At 38.8% G+C, this 27,667-nt stretch overlaps 1 long non-coding RNA gene across 1 annotated transcript in view; it reads right to left on the reverse strand.

Annotated features, from left to right (window-relative positions):
* Positions 1–20,814, reverse strand: part of LOC137160897 (uncharacterized) — an 89,733-nt gene extending 68,919 nt beyond the window's left edge. The window contains exons 1-2 of the long non-coding RNA XR_010921996.1: positions 20,773–20,814; positions 14,655–14,757 (exon numbers count right to left, since the gene is read on the reverse strand). This is a non-coding gene — a long non-coding RNA (uncharacterized lncRNA). The remainder of the gene's footprint in view (positions 1–14,654; positions 14,758–20,772) is intronic.
* Positions 20,815–27,667: the final 6,853 nt, after the last annotated feature.

The following is a 27,667-nucleotide window of genomic DNA, read 5'->3' on the forward strand; positions in this document are numbered from 1 at the left end:
TAACCTCTACAATTATCTTGATGCTAAACTTAGACAAGGGCACTTGTAAAGTGATCCGAAGTAGATAAATTATGCATGCTCAAGAGTCTCTCTGCCAAAAGGATGGTTACTTTACAGTGTGTAACAGTTAATGCTTCACAACTCCCCTGGCCTGTCAAGGTGCTGAACAATTCATAAAATAAAACAAAAACCCAAACAGATTAGCCCCTTTGAAAATTGAGGCCTGATTTTCAGAAGGTGGGTGCTCAGGACTTTCTGAAAATCAGATCCATTTAAATTCAACCACCCCTATCCCCCGAATAAGGCTGTCAGAAATCACTAGTCACTTTTGAAAATGTAGGCCACTGTGTTTTGTCCTCTTGTCCACAATAAACTGAAGGCAAACAATGACACAGACAATGCATTTGAAGTGCATGTTGACTGGTCAAATCACAGTGCTGCTGCAGAACAATAAAATAAAACCCAGCATGCTGTTTTATGCGGTAGCACTGAATTAATTCCAACAGACATTGGGAAGGCATAAATAGCATTGATAAATAAAGTTAAGGAGACCTTATGCATCCATAAAATGATTTATTGAGCACTCCATTTATATCTCTATTCTCTTTTCTGTAACAGGACCACTGTTGAAATAACTGTTCTTTCTCTAAAATGGATTGTCTAAATGACTAGGGTGTTCCGTACAGTGGCCATACAAAATTAGACTCTCCAAGTTGTGTTTTGTTAGCACGTGATTCAAGCAACTTAGGGGTTTTCTACACAAGGAGGTTTTTTTCCTAAAATAACGTTTGTTTTTTTTAAATCAAAATTACCTGTGTCCATATGATGCAATTCCTTCATGAGAATTAACTGGCCAGCTATTGTGAATAGGCTAATCCAGTTTGAATATTGATTAAGTTCATACAGAAAGAGTTTATGCAGAGTAAGGTTCATGTGAACACATCTGTATTTACAGTGACTTGGCAGTCCTCCAACTGCTATCCCACACTGCATTGTTTCACACCAGGACCAACCTGTCTGTTTAACTGTGTGCCTTCTACCTCTCTGGAGTCAACTTGACTGGATTCACCTCCCCCATTTAAATGCTGGCACATGGACAGTTTCACGCCCATTTGCAATTGCAAACTCCTGCAGTTCCACACCTCTGTATTTTAAGAGCAGTATTTCTTTCACTTGGAGGTTCCTGGTTTGAGCTCAGTCGGATTCTACAGAAAAATGAGGTTCTGGTCTCAATTCAGTAACTAGAGTAGTTAATCAATAACCAGTATTTCAAAATAAGTCTGTTTGGCAGAAATGGCAGCATTTGGAAAGCCAAGACAACTTAGTTAATAGAGACCAGACTCAGTGCTTGGAAGGAAGGGCAAAAGAAAGAGAAGTCAATAGGGCCTATCACAAGGCCTGCAGGTAATTGCCTCTGGCCACTCATCACACTCTCTGGCTCAGGGGTCACTTATCAGATTTAAGCAGGCTCAGACTCTGAGGTAATTTAGGCTTAGGCAGGCTCAGAAGTATCATAATCAGCTCCCTCCCCAACCCCTTCAAAAGATGCCTACCAGGCAGCTTCGAGCCTGGTTTTTTAGGATTTGATCGATGGAATTCCTGGGCACATGTTTTTGTCAGCTGGATCCCATGAGTGATCAGCAGGACCATAGCCCTCCCTCACTCTAAATGAGCTTGACTTGGAGAATCTTGGAGTCCATGATCTGCCTCACCAGGTATTCTTCTTGCCCCAGGATCATGATGCAGGGAGGAGGTGGCTGAATCCATCTGGGAAAGAAGTTGTCGATGTAATTTTTTGGCAGGGAAACATGGAACACTGGGTGTACGTTCCTTGTATGGGGTAGCTGGAGTTGAAAACCACCAAGTTAAAGTGTTGGAGAACCTGGAATGGACCGAGAGCTCTCTTGAATGCCAGGAAGTATCCAGGTGTTTCATTGAGAGCCAGACCTTATCCCCAAATGCTATGTGAGAAGAGTCCTGCAGACTGAAGTTGGTGTATCTTTTGTAATCCCCCTTGGGTGATTCAAGGTGAGTTTTCAATTCTTTGTAGATGTGGTGCAAGTGTTTAATCAGGTCAGAGGCTGCAGGATTGTAGGAAATTGGCAGTATAAAAGGTAAAAACAAGGGTTGAAACCCAAACTGTCATAAAAAGGACTTTGCTGGATTGACTTGTGGTCAAAATTGTTGTACGGAAACTTGGCAAAAGGAAGAAGCAACTCTCAATCATTTTGATGATAATTGATAAAGCAGTGGACATACTTGAACAAGAGCTTGAGTAATTCCCGAGAAAATTGATGTTATGTCCAACAGTAAATCATGGAGCTTGAAGACATGATTACAAAAAAGTTGGGCTGTGACCTCCGTGGTAGAGATTTTTACAGCAGGGCACAAAATGAGACATCTTTATGAGGAAGTTGACGATGACTACTATAGCTGTATCGCCCTGGGAATTGGGAAGGTTGATGATAAAGTCTATAGAGATCATAGGTCCTGGAACTAGGAGTGCAGGTGGTGCTGGCTTGAAGTGGTTATATGCAGGGTTTACAGTTTGGTTCAATGACTCTCAGCACCCCCACTATCCAAATTGTTTCAGCACCACTGAGAGGATTGGGAAGGAGTCCACAGGAAAACTATGGGGTTTATTGTCTGAGCATATACATCACAGGAGTTAATGTAAGACTTTATAGACCATTGTAGTTCTGGCCACCAGAAATTGTGAGACACAAGCTTCATTGTTCTTCAGTGACTGAAGTGGCCAGCCGAGGGAAAATCACAACATAACCCAAGTATGGCCAGACATGTTTGACCATCAGGGACATAGATCCGATCTTTGAACAAGAGAACCGGGTTCTTAACTGAGAAGTTCAAGTCAAGGGTCGGATGTGACCTGCTCGACATCAATTTTACTGCAAATGGATTCTGAGGCAGGAGAGATTTCACAAGAGACAATAAATCATTATTCACAAGTACATTAACAAAATGGCATGGCTTCAAAATCATGGAGGGCTCTATACCATTCCAGATACCAGAGCAGTAGGTCAGGCTGAAACCAAATTGGGAGGAAAAAAAAGGGAACAATGGAACTGGCGCTGATTGAGAGCTTTTGCATTTCTCAGGTGCTTCAAATTCTTATGATCTGTTAATACCTGAATTGGAAGACATGTGCCTTCCAGGTAACGATGCCATTCTTTAAAGGTGGTTTTGATGGCCAGCAGCTGGCACTTGTGGGATGAGGTGCCTATATTGTAAAGGCAGCACTGAGCAGAAGCCCAACTCTTGGGGCCAGATTCAATCCCTGCATTAGTGCTTGGGGAGGCAGCTTGCACCTCCCTGATCCTGGGGCTGCTGGGAATAGGTTCAGTCTCCAGCACAGTCTAAGGGAGCCCTATGGGCTGTCCAATCTGGTACCCTTGCTTCCAGGGCTCCTAGGGGCCTTTCAAAACCTGAAGAATAGCCTACATGTAAGGATGTTCCAATCTCTTCACCAGCTGACCCTTCTGACCTAGCTCCTGCTCCAGAAATGCATCTTTGCTCTGGAAAGGGTTGGACTTAGGCTTGTCCTACAGTGAGGCCACTTGCAGTATGTGTCACCTAGTGTGGGACACACCGCCCATCCCACCCCCAGCTTTCTAGACCAGATGCCAAATATGTTACCAGCTGAAAGCAATATGTTGACCAGAGGGAAATAATATTTTACATAATAGTGCTGACATGCTATATCATTTTTGATTAAACATTTAGTGGTTGATTGTCTGGTCAGAGTGAAGACTCAGTAACTGCAATCTCCTGTGACATATGTAAGAATGAATATTTTATCAATTATAAATTGGCAAGGAGCTACAGCACTGTTGCCAGTTACAGCTATTAACTGCACAAAAAGGTATTGTTGTTATTGGCTTTAATATACATTGCATCGAAGGGGACATTATTTATTGTATGTAATTGTGCCATATCATTTTAAAAGGATTATGATTACTGGAAGGAATAAAGAGTCCATTAAGGTTTTATAAAATAATTTAATATTAAATAATATTCCACATTCCTTTGCCTTCGAAGGAAATGTAAAGCATTAAAAAACATCCTTTCAGACTTCTCTTTACGTACTCTTTGGACAAGTGTAGAAGTACAGCTTTACAGTTTCTTTTTATCTATAAGATGTAGTATATTTTAATAGAATTAGAATCACAAACAAGACCTTTATAGGCAAATGACAAAAATATAGTAGAAGTTTAAATGCAAATACTACTCATTCTTTTTGAAATACAACTTGTATGCTGTATGCAGTAGAATACACAGTTTTCTTTATCATTACTTACAGGTTTTAAATTAGCCATAGTGAAAGAGAAATATATTAAGTACTACAAGAGAAAATGAATTAAAAGTTCATTTTGTAACTAGGCTTGAATTACTAACATAACTCTCAGGTGGGGGGTGGAAGGAGTAGAAGGGGAGGAGAGTGAGAAACACGAACATGATTGTGTAAATGCAGACCATAAATTTGGGTGGCACATAAATTAATATACTGAGTATGGTACAATGTAGGCTTAAAGTTGTATGAAAGACTCAGATATAGGATGAGAAGGGATAATGGGAGAGATAAGGTCCCCATACTACTAATTTTCTTTTATTATAGTTTTACCTGACTTTTGAAGTTGCTAGCTTTTCTTTTTAACTAAAATAATATTGAAGCTGTTTTCTCTTAAGGTATTGCCATGCATTAATTACAGCTAAGTTTTTGTCTGGGATGCTCCTTATGTCCTTAATATATTTTAACAATTGTTTAAGCACATCCTCTAAGATTAGCAGGCTATGAGTACATTTAAAGTTCTTGAACTTGGGCTTTCTGATAAATCTTTAGCACAGGAGTTAACCAAGCTAGTTCTGCTAATGACACACAGACTGTGTGGTTTTGAAAATATAGCCATAACGTATTGTCTGTAGAGATCATGATACTTTATGAATTATATTATCCATGTATCTCTTCTCTCTTAAGATGCCAACATTTCCAAAGTAAAAGCAAAAAAAGATAAAAGAGAGAGGCTCTTTCTGCCTCATCCCATCTATTCAGTGTCGTATCCATCAGTAAACACACTAGGATGAAGGATACAAAGCAAATTTATCTACTACGTTTGTGTCGTCAGCATGAATCTCAATCAATTTGGGAATTGCAAGCATGAAACTCCTTCAGACTCACTGGGACAGCTAGATCTAACTAGATTTTCGTGACCAATCAAAATGGTTATGTTCAGTATGATTCCATTCTCTGATAATTGCTTTGAAAATAACTGGAAAGTGGTTACTTTAGCAGATGAGATAGGCACTGCCTTTCATCTCTGCAGAGTAGTTATGTTTTTGAGTTTATGTTAACTGGAAACTAAAGGTTGAAGATATTCTATTTAAGGAAGGTTCAAAATTAACAGCAAACTAGGAGAGGGGCAAGAAGCAAACAGAAGTATATCGATCATCTCAGGAAAAGAAAAATAAAGTAGAGATTCTTCAAAACACAGTCACAAGCTAATACTAGTTCCTAAACTCATTATTAGAACATATTATAGATGTATTCCTGATGTACGATAAATTAAAAGACCCTAATGCACTGAGTTCCAGAGAAATTAAAAATACCCACATGTAGCACAAAAGCCTTAACTAACAACACAATATATTAGTCACAGTAAAATAGCTAATTTGATAGAAATCTGTATATCTCGTTCTACTGGTAATAGCTATTACTGTGCAAGGAACTTCGTTCTTATTCTTCTTTCAGAGACACTTGCAGACTTTTTATTTTCAAAAGCTTCGAGTTTTGATCATTTACACTGTAGCTCTATTAAAAAATGTGGTTTGAGTCCCTCACTCCACCCCTCCAATAAGAAAGTGTATTTTTTTTGCTCTCTCACAACTGAAAACGACCATCAAGTAGGAGTAATCATGGAAAATTTCAGCCTCAAAAGGTGCATGTTTTGGAAAGTATAAGTGGATAAAAAGAGGGGTTATTATAGACATTGTTTTGCAGCCTTAAACTGCAGTTGCTATTACAATAACAACAAAGGAGGTTACCCTACTGGATGATCACTAGAATTTTGGAAAAACTACGACCATTTGGAAAGCTGATTTTTAAAATGTTATTCTACACTCAAAATACTGATAAAACTATGAAAAAGCTAAATTTTCAAGACACACTTGCAAAGAATTATGACAACTTGAATGAACAATATGAATTTAAAATAGACAACAAAACATACTATACACTGACCAAACAGAAAGTACACAGAAATCAACTATAGAATCTGTACAGGATTATTTTTATAGCACACAAAAAACCAAACCATAAAAGCCAAAGCTCAATGAAATTCTTTATACATTAGAAAAGCCAAACATTTAAATACTATTTATGAAAGCCAAATGGGGCATGAACAATGCAATCTGCAAATTAACATGCAAAAAAGAGAGTCTACATTTTATGGAGTGCTTTAGACTAGGGAAACTGATCATGATTGAAAGCATGTTAACGAAGATGATATTAGGTATGTGACTTCAAGGTAAAATGTATCTTGAAAAACATTAGGACAATAGACCTACACAGATCATCGGAGCATGTCTATACTGGGAAAATGAAGTTACCCGAGGTGAGGATCCAGAGTTAACCATGGCCTGCTAACAGGTTTATAAACAGTGCTCTATTTATACAGTAGATGCCAAGTCAAGTAGTGCTTAAAAATGTGTTAATTAGAAAGTGTGAGTGAAGACATGTTAAAATACCCCACTCATTTTCCCAGTGTAAACAAATACTTAGAGTGAGGTGATACATATAATTTTTCTACCTGACCAGATATCCTTTGCAAAATGTACCAAAATCCCACAAGACAATATGATTTGAAGAACCATAATTACTATAAAAATGGCCTTCTTTCTTCAAACAACACGCTACAGCACTGTGTTGAAAACGAATAAAAGGAACAGGAAACGGATTATAAAATGTATAGCTATTTAATTCCTTTCAGTTTGGTTTATATTTCGCTGTTTATTACCTTTTAAATTTAAGGATTTTCCTCCTTCCAAGAACAAAGATGTAAAGTTCTCTTGTCTTGGCTATTTTTTTGTTTATTTACAATTTTTCCATATTACATCTCCTGATATGACACTTTAAGTTGTACCATCTATGGGCTGACCCCAACTCTTATTCAAACAAGGAGTTCGGTTGACTTTAGTGGGGCTAATCATGTGGCTGAAGGTTGAAGGATTGGAGATGTACTTTGTTCTTTAACTTGCTACCAGTTTTATTGCCAATGTAGGGGAACATTTGACCACTTTTAGTACTAATTCTATTTATCTAACTATGGCAGTAGATTTTGGGGAAGGAGATACTAAACAAATTATGCTTGCTCACTTCACTCATGTTCACAAATTATAACATTATTTAAACAAAAAGGTTTTGCTGAATAAAACATCATAAAAAATAATTTGATACCTCAGTCTGTTATCAGATAGCGAGGCAGGTAGAGAGCTGTAATCACTGACATTGCCTGGCTAAGTAGTATGCATCTTCTGTTATATTTGTTACTACGTCTCGCCCCCAAACCCACTCTCCAGTCCACTTGTCTTTTTCATCTTGCCATTTCAGTTGTAAGCTTTTGAGGGCAGGGACTATCATTTATTATGTTTGTACAGTGCCTAGCACAATGTGCCCATGCTAGTCTGGGATCTCAGCAGGATTCAGAGCACCCTGCCTTCCTTAGGGGGAAACACATCCAAGCTGGCCTAATTATATCCCCATTTTATTCAACTTCCATTTATATTTTTTGTCAGGGGGTCGAGGTCCTAATATTCCAAGCAGGCTGGTGGCTTATGTATTTCCCAGCCTCATTCACAGCTTCTGCCACCATTGTAGGGCTGTGATCCCACAACCAAATTCTAAGGTCTTCTGGACATGCTGTGAAAAATTGCTCCATACCAATTAGATTTAAACCCGCTTGATAGCTCTTTAAGAAGCTATCCCCCAACCAATCGCCAACTTTCTTATACATTTTTCTCTTCTTCTTACCAATCCCACTAATTTTCTTTCTATAGGCTTTACAGGTTAAATCATTTTTTGCATATGCTACCTCCTTAAGTTTACCATAGTTGTTTGCATCATCTGTTGCCAAGTGGCTAATGACGTTGGTCATCTAATCTCCCCATGCCCATTATTGCCACAGTATGAAGGATTAAACAATAACAACAATAATGGCTCCATTCTGCCTCAGATGTGGGCCAGTGTCCATAAAACTTGGCTGGACACATAAGGTACTGAATGCCCTTCTTAGCCTGCTTACTAGAAGAATCCAGTCCATGTTGCCAAAATTAAGTGAAATTTGTAAAATGAAGTGGCAAGTTCATTTTGAGGAGGCTGGAGCCTACCAAAGTTCATGGAACTAGTTACCTCTGCCCTTCCCCTCTTGGCACCCTAAGCATTATAAAAGCCTTGAAATCACAAACACATGATGATCTGAGCAAGCCGGAACTGGCTGATCAGCATTTTGGCAGTGTGAAGAGGCTTTGGCATAAATGAGAAACAGGCTGACTCAAGTAGTGGGTAGCTAGCAATGGCAAGAATATTTTAAAAGTACATGAATGTTATGAGATTTATGGTAAAAACGTATCTTCTCTTGGCTTGAGTGTGTCTTTTAAAGGGCTGCAGCCTGCCCATCATTCATGTGTAGAAACCTTCGCTAATGTCAATGGGCATATGTGTGGGTTAATGGCAGAATCTCTCCGTTAATATAATGTTAAGAAAACCCCCCCATCATATAGCAAAGATCAAGAGTAACTGCTGTTCAACAAAACTTCATAGCACAGAACTCAAAACCTCTTGTACCTCACAGGATGCTGCTTTACCACAGTGCTTTCATCATTATGTCTGCGAGTTTCCATTCTCACTGTAAACATACGTTACTTTTACAGTGAGATGAGGAAATTGTAAACTGAAGAATACTTTAATACATGGTTAGCAGGTTAATAGGTTAAAAAATACTTGTTATTCACATGGATGATGTCACCTGGCCCTTGTGAACCGTGGCTGTGATATCGTGTCTGACCTAAGAGAGCCCACCAAAGAGAACAGGGAGCTGACCTTCTTCAGAGTTTGCTACTTGATACCTACCTCTGGCACGGCTATCTGCAAGACTCTGTGCTGGTTACTGTATAACTCTTGGTTCTTTCGGGTAGACACAGAGTGTTCCAGGTGGAGAGGAAGACATTTGTGATCAAGATTCTCTCTTTCTTAGGTAAAGCACAGAGGCTGAAGTTGCAGGTAAGATTATTTTACCCATTCTCACCTATCATATAAACATAGTCACTCTCTTCTCCTTTCCTACATCACACTGTTATCAATGCAAAGACTCACTCTATTTCTCTTTTGGATTGCAGAGGGGAGGAATGGCTGAGAGAACCTCAGTGCTCCAAGATACACAGGGATTCCTAAAAGAATCACTATCTATTGTTAGTTGATATATACATAATATTAATATACAAATATAACATATATTATTATAATATATATTATATTTGTATATTAATATTAAAGTCCAGGATGCAACCAATAAATCCCAGGAAATTTAAATTTAAATGCCAGGTTTCCGGAGCTGATATGTCATTACTGGTATACTGTGGATTGGGAAACAATCATGATTTTTAGAGGGTCAGGTGCAGGTGGAGAAATTCCTATGCATGCAATAAGGGACAAATCCAATCCCATCACTCATGCTTAGTGTCTCACTGAGAAGGTCAAGTCCTCCTAAGTTTACAGAACTGAGAATGCAAGAAGGCAGCAGGCCTACTCCAGCACTCCTTAAAGGGAAGAATGACCAGAGGTATGGCATAGTGGTGAGTCTTCTAGACCCATTCTGCCTCCATTGCATCCTGCCTCACTCCCAAACACACTCCACATGCCTTGTTAGCTGCTTCCAAACCTTGACTTTACAAAGTTTCCATTGCCAGGGGACACTTCACACAGTAAGGTTTTGCCCCGAGGTAATATTTTTAGTGTCCTCAATTTTATTTAATGATTCCATTCAAAAAATTATGTTACTTGGATGATGAGGAAACAAAGTGAAGCATTCTGAAGTCAGGAAATGCCATAGTTCATGTTCTCCCAGGCACCACAACTCCAGACATGTGTAATGGGCCTGGGGAAAGCACTATGCCAATGTTAGGTTCAATATTTCTTTCCCCTTTACCGTAGCTCAGCTGAGGTACAAACCAGTACCTTGTTAGTATTTTGATACATCTCTTGCTATATATTATGCAGAGTTAAATCTCAGAGAACAAAAGTGGCACAAAATTGCTAAAGGAAAATATTTGCTTATCTATCTATCTATCTATCAACGTATAAATATACTTGTAACCCATGAAGCAACTGTGAATATTGTCAATAATAACTTTCTAAAGGTAACCCTTTCAGATGGGGTGTCAGTTCCCCCAACTTTTAGTCCTTGTTACTATCATTTGTAAAATATAATTACACGTGTGCACATATGTATATGCCCCAAGGGATCATCTCTGGGAGGATTAACCCTGCTCACTCTCTGTGGAATGGTGTTCAAACCCTCTGTAGGGCACGGCAGCTCCTTGAAATTAGGATCCCAAAGTCTCTTTCAGCCACTTCTGGAATCTTTGCAACAACAATTCCTGGTCGTCGTCTTCTCCAGTGGGGTGAGGGAGCCTGCAGTCTAAATCCAACAAAACTGGCAAGTCCTTGGAACACAATCCTTATAGGAAACCTTCCTAATCCTTTCCCTGGCTCCATCTCTGAGTCCTGCAGGCTGGCTTCCACTCCTCCTATTTATAAACTCCTCCCCCACCCCTTGAATTCCTATAGATGCCACTCTCAGAGAGTGACTCTGTGCATCCTGCCAGATTGCTTGTCCATGATGGAAGTTGCCCATGTGGCTTCAAGCTGCTAGTAAGCACACTTGTGCCTGCCCTACTCAATTTTTGGATAATTCTAGCCCATCCAGCAGAATGACCCTGCCCAGCTCTGGCAAGTCTGCCAGCACACAGAGTACTCCAAAATAAAACCAAGACCTTATGTATCCTCCCCACTGTTTCTTCCCTTATTTACAACACCAAACACTGCAAAGCAAGCATGTGGCTTATACATTAGCATTATACCAAAGTCTTTAATTATGTGATAATATATTATTACAATTGCATCTAGAAGGCTCCACCGACATCTGGCCCCTATATTTACTAGCCACTGTATATTACACTTAATAAGAAACAATCCTTGGTTCAAAGATCTTACAACCTGAATAGGTGAGACAGACAAAGCGTGGAAAGGGGAAAAGACACACAAAGAAATGAAATTACTTGTCTAAGGCCTCACAGCAGAGCAGTGGCTGTGTCAGGAATAGAGTTGGGTCTCCTGAGTCCCAGTCCAGTGTACTATTTAGTAGACCCTGCTGCTTTTCAAAATATCATGCACGTAAGACAATTTATCTCCCTAGCTGTCTGTCTAAGTTCTTATGACACATTCATTATCTGAGTGCCTTGCTGTTTTGTTTCCTAGTCTTCCTCGCTGTTTCTCTCAGTGCCAATAAATACCCAATTCTGGAATGTTGATTACAATAATTGCATACTGGCAGGCTCTAGGACACTGAGAAATCAGGTATCCATAATAGTACTTCATGTTCAAAACTAACCATTAACTGAAAATGGATTCTTAACTTAGGGGCTCATGCATGCTTAATGCATTGTTCCTAAGTGCACACTTAAACAGCAAAAAAAAACCCAAAACCCCAATCCCCCCTGCAAAAACTGTGTATGTTTATCATGTGATATTTAGATGCTTGGCACTTGGTAAATCAAAAGCAATTTCCTATAGCGCCTGCCAACATTGTTCCTTAACCCATACATCATTTCAGCTTTCAAACCTCAGCGACTTCTGTTTAATAACAGGTCACAATAATGTTTTCTGTAAAAAAGGCCATTCACTGAATTTTTCAGACAAATAGTTTATTTGCTGAAAAATGCAGTTCTGTGTTGACAAACTATTCAAAATTTGGGGAGGATTCAGCAAATAGTTTTGGCAGAGAAAAAGCTTTTTTAAAACAAGTCTAAAAGTTTAATTGCGACATTTTCAAAATGAAACTGTTTGTCTTTTCATTTCAAGATTTCAATTTTTGTTAGTTTTAGTTAAAACAAAAAGCAAACAAACAAAGTTAAACAACTGGAATCAAAATTGAAAAACAAAATAATTCTTTTCCTAGTTTTCTGTTTCAGTGAGAAGCCCCCCCCCCCCCCAAAAAAAAAAAAATACTGTTTCTGGTTGACCCAAAACATTTTTTTATTATTATTTTTCAGTTCAGCTGTTCAATAGAGAAAATTTAGTTGTTCTCTCAGTCCTAGATGAAAGGTTGCAGTCATTTTATTACAATGGGAAGTGTGTTTTTAACTTTATTCTCCTGTCACTCAAAAGAGGCTCATATGTTTTTTTGCTTATACTTTACAGAAAGAATCAATGCATGGGGAAAATCAATTATGAGCAAGGGAAAATGGGGGTTAGAAAGGAAATAGTTACGCAACATTAATAAATTCTAAGAAACTGATAGTGTACAGGTTGTTTGGAACTTCCTAGAGGAGGTCATGCAGAGGATGAAGGCCTTTTTGACCCAAACACCAGTGTGGACAGCTTTTAGCATGTTAAATCCCAGTGTGTGTTTTCAGAGTTCCACAAGGAGTGCCTCCTTGAGTTGAAGTTTATAGTTGCAGCTGATTTAAGCTAGGCTAAGACCCTTATGAAGGGGCTCAGCTGCTCTCTTGAGAAGGAGAGTTAAAGAGTTTCCTGACCAGACACCATGACACGGAGCTCTGGGGATGTGACACATCTTGATTGGTTTAGTTCTATAGTGTTTGTTTGGAATTGATACCCTGTAAAGCTGCATGCAGGATATGACCAAAGGACTATGCTGGGCAGTGCTATTTTGGTAGAAACAAAACCTTCTAAAAAAGGAAATGCTGGAGAGGAGGTTTTAGTTTGGTTATATCCTCCCTGCCTTCTCTCTCTCTCTCTCTCCTGCCCCCTTTTCCCCTTAATCTAACTTGTCTGAAAACATTGTCTGTGCTCAGAACTTGGCCTTGCCACAACTTTAAATTTCAGTTTAAAAAATGACGTTCAAGTAACACAATGCAAACTGGAAAAAAGAAATCCAGACTCCAGTCTTTTGCACTGAGAGAAATCTTTTTTTTCTCCTAATCAAAATGTGGGTCCCAGGCTAAGGCTCAACCTAGAGCAAATTTTTACAGTCATACTGTGAAGCTGGGAGAAACGGAAGGGTTAATGGAAAGGGTGACACAACTTAGCTCTCAAACACAAATGACGCTGTCATAATTAATTTGTTTCACAAGGAAAAGAATATTAATTAGACAGTTGAATATAAATATGGGGAAAAGTACCATTGTAACATCGAGAGCCCAAAAGAACCCATGGTCATGTGCACAAACTAAGACAAGGACCTCCACACCCACTGCAAAATACTGAAAATGATACTTAGTTGATATATTTCTCCAGTTGAGAGATCCATTGGCATTGCCCCCACTCCCCTACCCACTTGTGCCCTAAGGGTATGCAGGTAAGCGAGGCAGGCTCTGATCAGCACTATCTAACAAACTATTTTCATGAAGACAATATGACAATATTTTCATACTGAAGGGGAATTCATAACAACTCATTGAACTGAAACATTTTCCATGCATGGCTTGGGGGTAAAACTAAGGTCAGATTCATCAGACTGTAAAGACATTAAATCAAGTTGCCATCATCATCATTTCCTCTTCTTTTTACAAAGAAAATAACTATAACGTAGGTTTCTTTTTTTTTGCTGTGACTCTCAATCTGAAGACAAATTGGCAGTTTTAAGCAATAATACAGTCTGAAACTGTAAGTCCAAGCTGTTTTACTTTTTGTTTCTCTATATAGATCATTCGGACTTTCACAGGCAACTTAAATCACAGGATTTCTCATCTTAATCATAGGTATTTACATCTACCATTCTTATTAGATTATAAAGGAGATAAGGGAATAAGTCCCAGTTTATTGAGTTAAAGAATAGATCCTAAATGTGACAGACTTCACTGGAGTCAATGCTGACTTACACATTTCTGCCTCTATTCAAGCAGCTATTTGGTGTTCAGTTTTCTATTCCTTTGTGTCCTCATTCTTCCTTCATATTTCTTTTTGCATTAGTTTTGATGTTATTGTGCCCCTAGATATTCTAGGAATCATATATAAAAAGCATTAGCAATACAGCATTATGACATCCAACCTTCAATGAACATGATGCTTTGAATACAAAGAGCTTAATATAAATTAGACTTTCATGTCATATACTCTGAAATATTCCTTTTAATACCCCTATTCAGAGGAATAATGTGGAATAGTAGACTATGCATAGGAGTGAAAGTTAAGAATTTTTATCTTCTATTTCTGATACCTCCACTGATTTGCTCTGTGGCCTTGGACAAGTTTCCTCACCTGTATAATTATTAAATGTTTGTACTGTGCTTGGAAAAGTATAAAGCCCCATGGAAATGCTGAGTATGATTTTGAATAATTATGCATTTTTTATTAAAATGCTCTATTTCACATACTAGAAAACATACCATTAAGCATAGTTTACCTTGTCTGCCTCTTCCTTGAGCTTTCACAGAGCCACAATTGCTTCTGCATAAAAATCTGATAATGTCTGGTCACTTCGTTTGTTCCTGTGGCAGAAATCATATCTGAAAGTGAGGACATAGGATGCAATACTTTATGAATGTTACATTGAAAGCTGAGAATGGAAATAATACAGCATATTGATGAAGAATTTGAAAACAAATTCTTTCAGTGGTGCAAAAGGTAATCTTATTTGGCCTATAAAACAGATATATATCTTAAAACCAAAGATCACTATGGCACAAACTTGCTTTGACCTCCTCAGTCAGTTAAGCATTATGGGCCTGATTCTTTCTTACACTAAAATAACTTTGCAGCAATCTGGCAGCATAAACTGTCCTTAAATTGGGCATATATTACATTTACCCTTACTTTAAGGTCCCTTTACCTGCCAGAATGGTATAATATATAAATAAGAATCAGCCCCTAGTAATTTGATACCTGATCTGTACAAGGAACTCAGAAATGGATAATAAACTCATATGCTTTGCAGCCACTATAAACCTCATAATCCTTTCATTGTATGACCAGCTGATTACCGCTTTGTGAATCGGTAAACCTTTGCCTGGAAAACAAATCTTTCATTACTGCGGGAAAAAAATTCCAGTGTTCCAGGTTCAGGGTAAAACTTAATTAAAGCTCAATGGATACTTAGCAAGAAAAAAAATGTGAAGCAAAACTTAAACAAAACGCCCCATGTTGCTTCTTAATTATTTTTTGCAGTGTCTTTTCAATGGTTTTGCTGCTAAGTAAAGCTACTATTAGTGAGAACTGGCATGCTGCAAATGGATTAGCAGTGGGACACACAAGTAATGCACTGATGCTTAATGTTTTTTTACCTACTACTATAGCTAGCCATATTCGTGTTTGGTAATAATGCCAGTAGGGAAATCACTCTGAGAGTGGGAGAGCGTATGTGAATGCAGGGGCTGTCCACAGGCACTATCTTCCTCAGAAACAGGAAGATGAGTCACAGTCATTACTCATTTTTCCCCACATCCAGCTCCTATTGGAATGATCATTAGCTGCAGGTGCCATCCAGATTAACTGTGGGCACAGTCTTATGTAAAGTGCGAAAAACAAGTGGGGAATATACAAATGGGCAAGGTCATGAAAATGAAAGCTGGGCTTCCTGTTTGACCCAGGAGCATGCAGAGATAGGGTTTTAGATTGTAAGCTCCCTAGAGTAGAACAGTTCTTTCATCAGTTTTTTTTGCAGTTTCTGGCACTCTCCAGCCCCGATCCCAAGTGGGATCTTTGGACATTAATGTAATGTGAAAGTTTATTGATAATAATTAAATGATTATAACTTGCTTTAAATTGCTCTGCAGCTGCTTTAAGGGCTGAAGTATGCATAACTATAGCCTGAGTTCCCTCATCTCACAGATGGTAACAGGTCATCTAGTCCGTGTCCTGGCAAACCACGGGGTACCCTGTTGCCTGGGTCTATGTAGTGGCTGTGTACTTGGTCTGCTGCTGTCTTGCCATGGCTCCTTATATCTTTAACTGACATATTTGTATTATCTTTTCTGTTTAGCAAATACCTGTCTCTGTCTCTCCACTATGGGCTTGCCTGGTTAGATCTAGGCATGGTTTGTTTACTAATGTCTGCTTGATCCTATATGTGACCATGGAACAATCCACCTGTGTCTGTCTCTTGCTGTCTATGCACTTGGCCATTGCTGCTTGTTTGGAGGAAATGCATGTACATACTATGTGCTTATGGTTTGAGTGCAATTTTTAGCCCGTGTCCCTTGCCTGTGTTCACTTTTCTGCATATGTTGGAAGGATAGGGCTGCTTACTTGAAATCTAAGTCACAAATGAATTCACTTCAAAAGCTTGCTGGAGGATGACAGTTTTGTTTCAAGACAACTTTCAAAAAAGATTTTGTTCCGCAGTGGAACAAAACCTAAACCTTTAATACAATTCAATTTCTCTCACACACACACACACAAAAAAAAAAAAAAAAGCTTGACTGCACCCAGGTTTGGATTAAAAGGGTCTGCTGGTTTTCAGTTCAGGGGTGTCTCTCTCTGACTAGCAAGTGCATCCTGGTCCTTAGAAATCTTCCTATCAAAAACTCCATCAAAACTGTTACATCTTGAAACAACAGCATATTTTGAGAAAAGAATATTTTGTTGAAAAGGTTCCAACCAGCTCTCTTCACGTCCTGTATTCCTCAACAGAAGATCAAAAGAACTGATTTAAGTATTCATCCTGGAAGTTATTGTGCAGTGCTGAGTAGAAATGTTGGGGCCCCATATGGTTAGCACTCTGCAAATAAATATGAAGACAGAGTCTCTGTCCCAAAGAGCTTGAAATCACAGAAGGTGAGAGAAGAGGGATACTTTACAGTCAAATATAAATGATTTTAGATCCATAAATATATTGGTAATACACACATTTGATTTTGCCTTGTAGTAGCCAAAAGAACCACAAGATGCAAGAGGCTTTTCAGATGGCCCCACAGCACCATTTCACTTGATTTTATTTTTGATTTCTTTGTTCATTGCTTCCATTCTCTTGCTTTCCGAGGGCATGTAGGCATAGTTTTCCTTCTATAGTATCATTTCTTCTGATTCTTTCAGTCCCAGCCTGAGCATTTGGGAGACAGCCTCGGGATGAGGACTCTCACCAAGATTACTGCTAAGCACTACGAGTTCTTTAGTGCTTGTCTCTACAACTTCTTGGTCTTTTTTTAATAGTTCGTTTAATAGCTGGATAGTAAGAGGAAAGAACATGTACTCAGCACTATCATTAGCTAGAGAGTTACATTATAGTTCTGTTGGAGGCTGATGTGCCTTCTGCTTCTAGGGTGAATGCACAATCAGGGTGTTGCTAAGAATGAAGCAGGATAGGACTATAAAGAACCTGGAAGGATGAACAGTTGAGGACCGTAAATCAGTTACTTGATGTCCCAAAAAAATCATTGAGAAGATAAGAACCTCCATAGCATAGCATGTCTACATGTATTATAGCCAATGAAGATGCTCAGTTGAGGCCACCCAAACAAAACAAATGAAACCATGAATGTTTTAAAGTATTTAAACTGCAGAATTATTACTCACTAAAAATCAGTGTATACACCTTAATGTAAATTAGTGCCAATCAGATTCTTCAGAAATGCCAGTTACATTCAAAGTTTGTTGGTTGAATAGATCTCTTTTCACTAAATAAGCCAAGGTCAATGTACATCTGCATATTGACATTTCTCAATATGTGGCTTCACACCATATAGAGTAAAAGAATCAACTGAATTATATTTAAAGTAGCCTACAATATATCAGCAAAGAAAACCTGAAAGTACTGAATATATTTGTTAAAATGTTAGCCTTATAATAAAAAGCCTTCCTAAAATTTCTGGCGCCAGTTTTTCTAACCCATTTTATTTGCTTTTAGCTTATTGGAATATTTGATTTTTAAATGTGGTTAAGCAACACTTTAAGTTCAGTTTTAGTGACAGTCCTTTTTATAGCTGAAACTTCACAAGCCTATTTTGCCATCTGAATCTGAGTTTATTTCTGATGCTATCTTTCTAACAGCTTACATCAGCCCAACAAGCTATTTCTAAAGTAATGAATGAGGAAGTGTGATTCCAAGGATTTATTGCTGTACGTTTCAGATTTTGTAAAATGGTTTAAGAAAAATTACTTTAATTTTGTTCATGGTTCAAACATGTTGAACATACTTATGAATAAATCTCTCAGGCCCCACTGAAGTCCTGGCCCCACTGAAGTCAATGGGTAGAATTTTCAAATGCACAGAAATTATTTTGGAGCATAAAATCCTATTGAAAATTGATGCAAAGTGTGCTCTAAAGTCACTTAGAGGCCTTTTAGGAAACAAAAAAAGCAAGTCACACCCAGTAGCTAACTCCCATTGTCAGGGGCATGGGATTAGTATAACTACATATAAGAACATGACAGAGGAAACTCTTTCAACACCATCTTTCCTTGCCTTGGGCCAGTTTATTTCACTTTTATTTTCATCATTTTATTTCAGGTTTCATCTGTCACCAACTCTCCCACTCCACTCTCCTAGCTTGCTGAAAGATTCCTTCCCCTCCTGCTTTAGGAGAAAACTAAGAAATAAATACAATAAATGGTGGCAGTTTAGCCTCAGACAAATAGATACACAGAAAGTGAATCAGTCCTGTACCCCTGCAAGCTGTGACAATATTTTTTATTTGAGCCTTTAATTGCCAGAGGACATATCATTTATGACTATTGTACAACTGGGAAACTAGCATGATATTTATTGTTTCTTATTATTACCATAGATGTTCTTTGTTCTTATACATGCCCTAGAAACTAGTGTTCCTCACTCAATTAAGCCAGGCAAATAAAAGCAAGCAAATATTTCAGTTTAATGGGTTTTCTTCATGCTTGCTGATTTTACCCTAGGGCCTTATTCCATTTGAGAACTTATAGTTATGTCACAAGTATCAGATGCACACAGCCGGCCATTCAAAGTGTGTAATGGCTGTAATGCGTAAAATGTGTTAACATGAATAATTATTTAAAATGTGTAATTCTTTATTTTTTTTTAAAAAAAAAAGACAGCTTTATTATAACACCACAAGCAAATTCACAGCCATGACAAACTAATTCAACTTCTGAGCAACATAAATCTTATTTTGAAAAATTAGCACTGTAAATTTAAGTGGAGGTTTTCCTATAGATTGTTGCCCATTGAATACAAGTAGAGATAAAACAAATTTCCAGAACTTTGAATAGTTGCAATAAACTCTTTGCAAATGATCTAAACGCTAAGAATGATTCACTAAAGAAATGTAAAATATGGAATATACCTTCAGAGTGTCCATATAATGATACACTGTTAGGGAATCAGGCCAGATACAATCATGTGGGGATTATTAGATTATCACCTGCTTTCAGGAGAACCAGAGGAAGAGACAGAGTTAAAGACATCAGTGCTCATTAATTGGCCACCATGGACACTACAAGTGAAATGAGGCTGTTAATCACAGCACCCAATCTGTGAGATGTAGCCCACTGCAGACTTCCCTTAGCCACGTTTATCTTATACAAGAGAGACCCCAGACTGTACTAGATTTAGAAGCCCTCCATTTTATGTGAATCAAAACTGCAGGCCACTAGCTGAAAAAAGGAGATTAGGGCTGGTAAAAGGCTTAAGCTCCCTCCTTCCCATTACTGCACTTGCTACCTGCCCTAATACTTCCAAACAATTACTGCACTGACTCTTTAACACTTTAAGCCAGTCCACTGAGTACTCAGTGAACAGCAAACCCAGCTTCCAGACTAGCCTGAGGAAAATTCCTTTCTGACCCCAGTTTAGAGCTGAAGGGCACAGATAGGGCTTGAGATGTTCAGCATAGGGTCTAACAGCTGAACCTATACTGCATAAATGATACCTTTAGAAACAAAATCAGGTGGAGCTCAATTCCTGGCTGAACGGCTCTCCTCAGCCTGGAGCAGACTAGTCCCATGGGAGCTGAATAAAGGAGACTAATCAGCTTCCCTCGACTCCATGAATGGATCAATCAGGGCCACTAGGGAAAGGTAGAAAGGCCCATCCCTCCATTAGATAGCCAGGAATGCTGCAGAGGGAATGAGGATTTGTCATAAATCATCTTTAAATCATCAGTACCCCTTTGTAACAAAACCAGACAACACAGCAACTCTGCCTCCATTTCCTTCTCTGAAATCTTCTATTTGCAATCACCATCTAGCCTACTTGTTTCTTTTTGTTACCGACTCAGGCCTCTGGATGAGTCACTGGCTGTCCTTTCCCCTTTCAGGATGAGGAAGTCCTCTACATCAGGAGGCCATTCACCCTAGATGAAGGGCATACAGTTTCTGGCCTTTTCAGTATTCCTCACTTATTCAAGGTCTTAATTAATCCCTTGCTGGGTTTGACAGGGGAATTCAGGTGCACCCATTTCTCTGGGCTCCAGGCCAGGGACCCTGTATGAACTTGTTGGCACCTATCTCTCTGAACCCCTGGCTGTTTTTCTGGCCTGATTCCTAGCATGCCTCTCTGCCAGGCTGCTGCTCAGAGCCATACCTGGGATCTAGCTTCCAAGACAGTTTCTCACCTATCTGCTGCTGAAGGCTCCTATCCCAATGGCTCCTCAACTTCTCTGACAACAACCTTTCCACATTGAAGCCCTTTTATCTCTGCAGCTGTTGTGAGGCCACCAATCAACCACAACTATTGAAACCTGGGGGCGGCAGACACAAGCCTGCCCACATCTGAAGGCCCTCCCCCAGCCTAAAGGGAGGAGCTACTGGATCCAGGGTTCAAATGAGAGCAGGGGTGGGGGCGAGCAACAAATGATAAAAGAGGGATGGGTGTGAGGATCACAGGTTTAAAATCAGGGATCCAGAAGGGAACAGCAAGTAGGGAACCCCAGACAATGCCCACTGCTCTTAGAAGGTGTCTAGGGAGCCAGCGGACATGCCCCAGAGGAATTCTGCCTAGATATATGAACCAAGGGAGAATCAGAAATAGTCTCCACAGTTGCAGAGCACCTCCCTGTCCTGCATGCTCCTCCTGATTTTATAGATGGCAAGCAGTTTCCCTATTAACCTTATAGCAGCTTACATAGCCTGGGATCTATGCACCCCATGACAAGGTTTCCACAACAGACAAATACAATTCCCAGGATATCTATTTACCTTTAACTACTTAGATGCTTCTAAGCCCTGTTCATGAAGAATTAGTGTGGGGGGGAATGTGAAATTCATCTAATAAATTATTAATTGTGCATTATTTGTTCAGGTCTAGTGAAAATCCTAGTCACGATCAAATTAGTTGTTGCAATTAATTTATCTGAATGCTGCCATTTCTTTGATTTTTACAAATTTGTTCATTATTTGTAATTGGGCATCTGGACAAATTTTAGCATATTAACAATTTTCATAAACTTGACTTGGTATGAGCATTTGCTATTTGTGAAAATAAAATACATTTTTTCAGCATAACTGCAAGATCATTTCTGGTGTGCCTTATTGAAAATATTTATTCAAGATACTGTTCAGAATGCTTTTGCTTTCACAAATATTTTGTCAATCTTTTCACAGATTTTTTTTAAGACTGGGATTCACCATTATGTTCATCTAGTTTTATGGAAATGATTATGGAAGGGCTATATTGTGCCTTTAGGCACAGTCCTAAATAGCGCTGGTGCATAAGCTTCACCACCACAGTAGCCCTAGTGCTGTGATTGAGAGGCTCCTCTCTGAGGTGCAAGTTCCTCCCTATTTTCCCCTTGCTCTGGGGAGTAATTTGTTGCTGTTTTATACCCACAGGAAATTAAAACATTACCTGTGCTGGCTCAGCTGCACTCTCATTTGTGTTGTGTGTGCAAGGGGGAACTCTACCCATTCCTCACCCCAGACGGCAAAGAAGTAAGCATGCCCACTAATAACCTGATCTACACTCTTCAAGCCAATAGGAATTTTGTCATTGACTTCAACAAGTGCATGATCAAGTCCATGCTCCTGTGTGCCCAGACTCCTGGATCAGGTAGTCAACACAGTGTTTTAGGTAGTGTCTGGACAGGTAATCCAAGTCATAGTCAACCCATTAGTCATTTCAATTATAGTTTCACAGTCCATGAACCCAGTTCTGCTCTTTTATACACTGTTAATCCAGAGAAAGTCAAGAGTTTGAGAGGTGCATAGCAGCTTTTGCATGGGAGCTTGATCTGGCCGTTAAGGTCTATGCTAATTGTATTTAAAGTTTGCTTTTTATCTATCCATATAATTTAATTTCCTTTGTTGTGTTACCATTAAACTGTTTTGTCAGAACTTTTTCAAAGTTTAGGAATAATTTTTATAAGATTCTGTTAAAGTCTGATTGACGCCTATATCAATTTATTGAGACATAAAGAGAATCAGATGAGATTACTGTATATATAAATCATTCATGCACAAGACCCCAACATTTTAGTGTAAAAGAATTATAGATTTATTGTATATCTTGTTTATAACTGTTTTCTATATATATTTTAGAAAAGAGTATTTGATTGGTTTTACAAGTAAATATTATCATATTGATTTACAGAGTCTATAAATTGTGTCTGCGTCAATTTGGTATTCTGGGGATCTGTGTGAGTAAACTGGAGAATTATAAGTCTGATCCATAACTCTATGAAAATGGATTCAAAGTATTTATGCAAAGCCAGAGGGGTGGGATCACGTCCTGGCTATTCATTTAGAGACTGATGGAAATTCCCTTAGACACTGAAGACTCTAATTGACACAAACTGATTCTTGTAGAATTCCACAAGTACTTCATTCACCACAAAACCCCTTTTCTATATTTAATAATAACTAATGCTGGTTGAAAATTGGGAACACTTTAATGTTTTCGTTTTGTTTAGGAACATTTTTCCACACAAAATTTGTCCCTTTATTTTTGTCCAAGACTTTTGAAATTTGAGACTTTTCAATTAGCTCTAAAGTTAATTAAAAAACAGGATTCATTTTTTTGAAATTATATGTAACAAATTTACCTGTGTTCTACACTGAAAAAAATTGAAAGTCAGTTTTTCTGACCAGGTCTAACAATAATAAAAATCAGAGCATACCCAAACCTTCTATGCCTAGGTCTTGCCATTCTTACTTAAGGGAAGTGCTTTGGTACTATAGACATGGGTGCCAGTATAAGAATCTATGTGGTTTGAGTCTAGGGCCACTTCAATCTGATATTAAAATATTGCTGTGATACAGTTTAGCTACATTTAATGATGTGATGTCAAAGTTATATTTAAAGAAAAGTAATGCCATCCGTCAATTGACATATTTACTATATTAAAAAATAAAATCATACTTCAGTTGCTAGAATCAGTTTTTGATGAATAAAGAATAGTCATAATTACTTTTGAATTTGGTGAATCCAAATTAGATTACTGCAAATCTTTTGAAATGGCTTTTCAAAACATCATAAAAATTTTATTTGGATTAAAAGTTTGTAGAAATATTACAAACATGAAGCAGGAGATGTAGTAATTTAAATGTTTTAGTGTTGGTGCTACTTTTTCGTACTTCAGCAAACTGAAAACAAGACTACTTAAAACAATTTAAAATTTGTTTTTACTACAAATACAGGGTATCTTCAAATGTTCTGACTCATATCTGATCTTAGCTGTCTGTTGCATATGCAGGGCATTTATATACTGTATGAACTATTTTCAAAATATTTAATCAATTACTTGTGTTTTTCATGCTCTTACACGATCAGTGATACCTGTTCTACCTTTTTGATAGAGTGCTGTTCCTCTATATAAAAGAATAAAAGCATTAGAAAGGATTTAAAATGTATGGAGGACAAGCTATTTTATATCTATTACATACCTATTATAATTATCGCTCTGCAAAAACAATGAGTAATCAGGCAAGATTACGATCATACAATCATAAAGCACCCAGTGGAAAAAATATTGTGTCAGAATAATCACTGTTACTTCTTAGTAACATAAAAAAATAAAATGAAGTGTTAATTAACCCTTCTCAGTCATTTATAGAGCAATTTGCTTATATATATATATATATCTTATTACAGAAGCTGTTATTAAGACAAACCTGCATCATCTCCCCAGATGCCAAGGAAATCTAGGACCTCTGTACGGCTCTAGGGAGATGCATGAGGCATGACTGAGACTAGTTGGAATTTTTGAAATGTTAATTGCCAGAAGCATTTTTTGTTAAAAGTTGGTAACAAGTCTTTTTAAGATAATGAAGGTGTGCTGAATCCATATATGGTTGTTACCAAGCTATATACTGCGTACAAAGGCCTTTACAAAGAGAGCAAAGTAACACATGGAAATCACTGAAGTGTAAAACTTTATTTCTTTTTTGTTCAGGATTAACATACTTCAGTTGAATCTTAATAAGCTGTAGAATGTAATAAAAGTGATCAAATAACATGCATACCTTTTATAAAGCTGTTGAATTTCAGTTTCTTATTTGCAAGAGGTATTAGAAATATTTTAATACATTATACAACCACGAAAGAGCATGTTTACCTGGCTCTTATAACTTCAGCGTTAGAATCTTGAAACAAACATATCTACCGGCTGATTTAACTATCAGAAATACAATATATAATCTAAAAACATCTGTTTTTAAAACAAGTGAAAATATTTTCACAACTAAACATTACGTAAACATTTAAATGCACAAAAGTTAGTCCAACATTAACATGTGCACTTATTTAAAAAAAAACTTTGTTATACAATAATAGATTGAATCAACTTTGTATTAGGTTACTTTTTATGACATCAATTTATTTGATAATACTGTCCTTAAACAGTAAGTATTAGATATATTGACACAACATTGCTTCAGTTCTCTACATTTAAATGCACCTGTATAAACAAATTCTGCTGTCCTGAAACTGCATCTCTGACTTTTGCATCCTGTTGTGCAGCCACAGATTACTGCTTCCGGGTAGTCTGTTGGTATTGGTGGAAATGACATGAGCTGTGGCACCAGACCTCCAGTCTCCTGTGTCCAACCCACTGTATTTGGAGGACAAAGTATTGGATTTGAGCATTGATGCTTGTCTCCAAAATAGTGCCTGGAAATGAGCTCTCTGCATGTGGAAGAAAAGAGCATAATTTGTTGGGCAGAGCTTCTGATGATCGCAAGCATGTGAACAAAATGACATGTGTTTTGTCAGAGCCATGAACCTCTGGCAAGCCATCCATCTTACAAATAAACTTCTCTGCATTTTTCACCTTCTCCGTGTCCAGGTAATCTTCTCCAACATGTGTTAGAAACTGATGGTGCTGCTGAAAAACTTTCCACGCAGGCTTCTTGCTGTAGCCAGAAAGAAAAGAGGTAGCATCACAACCAGTCAGGGTATAAAATGGGAGCAGAATTTCCAGAACACTGGGTTCATATTGTAGTTTCTTACTAACAGTAGGAACAGGAAAGTACTTTGGTTCTTTTGATGTGACATCTTTCTTTGTAGGCTGCCTACATATTTTGCTGCAGTGAGCCAGAAAAAGAATAAGCATGTCAGTGTCCCTGGCTGCAATAACCACATTATCTATTTCTGGGGGAATTCTGTGGCATTGCGCACATGCAGAATTCATGTCCCCTGCAGATTTCTTTGCTTTTCCCTCCTCAGCCACCGGGGGAGGGGTCGCTGTACAGGAAGCTGCTCCCCCATCCACCCAACCCCTGTACATCTAGATACTCTCCTACTCAGACCGTCCCGTTGAGCCCCAACCACCTTCACCTTTTCCCCTCTGCAGAGTCCCACTGCCCCACACCTGGAACCCCCCCCCAACAAGCCCCTGTGCATCCAGATCCCCCTCTGCTCCCAGACTGCCCCCCACCAAGCTGCCTGCACCCAGATTGCTCCACACAGTATACGCTCTCCCCACGCTAAGGCCCTCCACACTTGGATCCTGCCAGGTTGAGCCTGCCTACCCACACCTGATATGCCTGGCAAGGAGACACAGGGCCCCAAGGTGTTTCTGGGGCAGGCCTGGTCCTTGAGCTGTGTCAGGGTTGGGATAGCCTCACCGCCAAGTCTTTGCCCTGGGGGCAGGGAGGGGAGAGACTGCAGGGTGATCTTCCAACTCCGTGCAGCCAATAGCCTGGGCTCCCCACTGCCATGCTGGAGCCTCCACATTTATTTATTGACAAATAAAATTTGCAGAATTTTAAAATACTGTGCACAGAATTCCCTCAGGAGTAATCATCAGCATGGTTTTGGGCATGACATTAAAGTGGATCCTCTGCTTCCTTGTGGATACTTTTGTTTGAAAAAAAGGCTAAGGGACCTGACAGAAAAGGTGCTAAGCGGAAGTGACAGGCAGTTAGGAACTCAAACTACGTTGCTTTCTGGCAGAAGCTACAACCTCTGCACCACTTAACATCCACACTTGCTCTGGCCTTTGGATTCTGGCTTAACGGTGTAAAAGGGAAAACAAAAGGTCTATGGCAACTTCCACTCCCGCATAACTCTGCCTAGGTCTGAAGGTTTGGCAAGATGGTTTCAGGGATCTGAACTGAGCACAGATCTTAGGATGCTTGCAAAGAGGACGTAGTATCTTTTGGTGTCTTTCTGTATGATTGGGAAAGGAGTGCAGAATGCTGTTCTGGCTGGTGAAGTCAGCTTGCAGTCAGAGTGAGGCATTGCGAGGAGGACTGGATCAAAGCTTTGTGATGACCAGCATCAGAGAAGGAAAGAATCTGCTGCTCAAATTCAAAGCACTGCTAGTATATGGGTATGCCCTTCCTGTGAATGGGACTGTCACTCGCATATCAGACTCAGCCGCCATCACAGAACTCATTGGTGCATGCACCATGCTCTGTGAAGAGCAACAGTGCTCCGTCCTTAATTGTCAGCATCATTGTGGACACAATGTAAAATTATTCTTGTGTCTGCTTCTTCCTGGTGAGCACAGCTGGTTGATATCAGCTGTTGCTTTCAAGCCTAATCCTGAAAGTTGCCAGCCAGAATGATGATTTTATCATGTGGTGCTTGTGTCATTAGTTGCTCAGATAAAAATATTGCAAGGTCTCCTTATTTTCTGGAAATTCAGTGAAATTATCCAGTTGCTTAAAAGAAGAACATATCTACATTCCACCACTCCTTATATGGGTCTTGTGTCTCTTGAGCATTTTTGTTTTGTATCACCATTAATACATTCCTTGTAGCACCTGTCAAACACAATGTGTATTCTGTGGAAGTCTGCTTCAGTTCTAAGTACTGTTTTTACAAGCCTGACTGCAAGGTATCCACATGTTTTGGCTCCAGAAGGCTTTCCTGTGGTTTGTACCAAAGCTTTTGCATCTATCACAGGAAAGCTTCTCCCAACATGGGTAACATTGGCGGGCAGTGGACATCAGCTGTCAGTACCTCACTCAGTACTGCTTTTGTACCTGTTCTTAGACTGTCATTTGTTTATGCTAATGCCAAAGGGACAGGCATTGATTCATGTTTCAAAATCTGTTGCACGTTCACAG

The sequence above is a fragment of the Emydura macquarii genome, unplaced genomic scaffold (assembly GCF_026122565.2).
Source record: "Emydura macquarii macquarii isolate MOO-44397 ecotype Brisbane River unplaced genomic scaffold, CSIRO-AGI_Emac_v2 contig_2205, whole genome shotgun sequence".
Lineage (NCBI taxonomy): Eukaryota > Metazoa > Chordata > Testudines > Chelidae > Emydura > Emydura macquarii.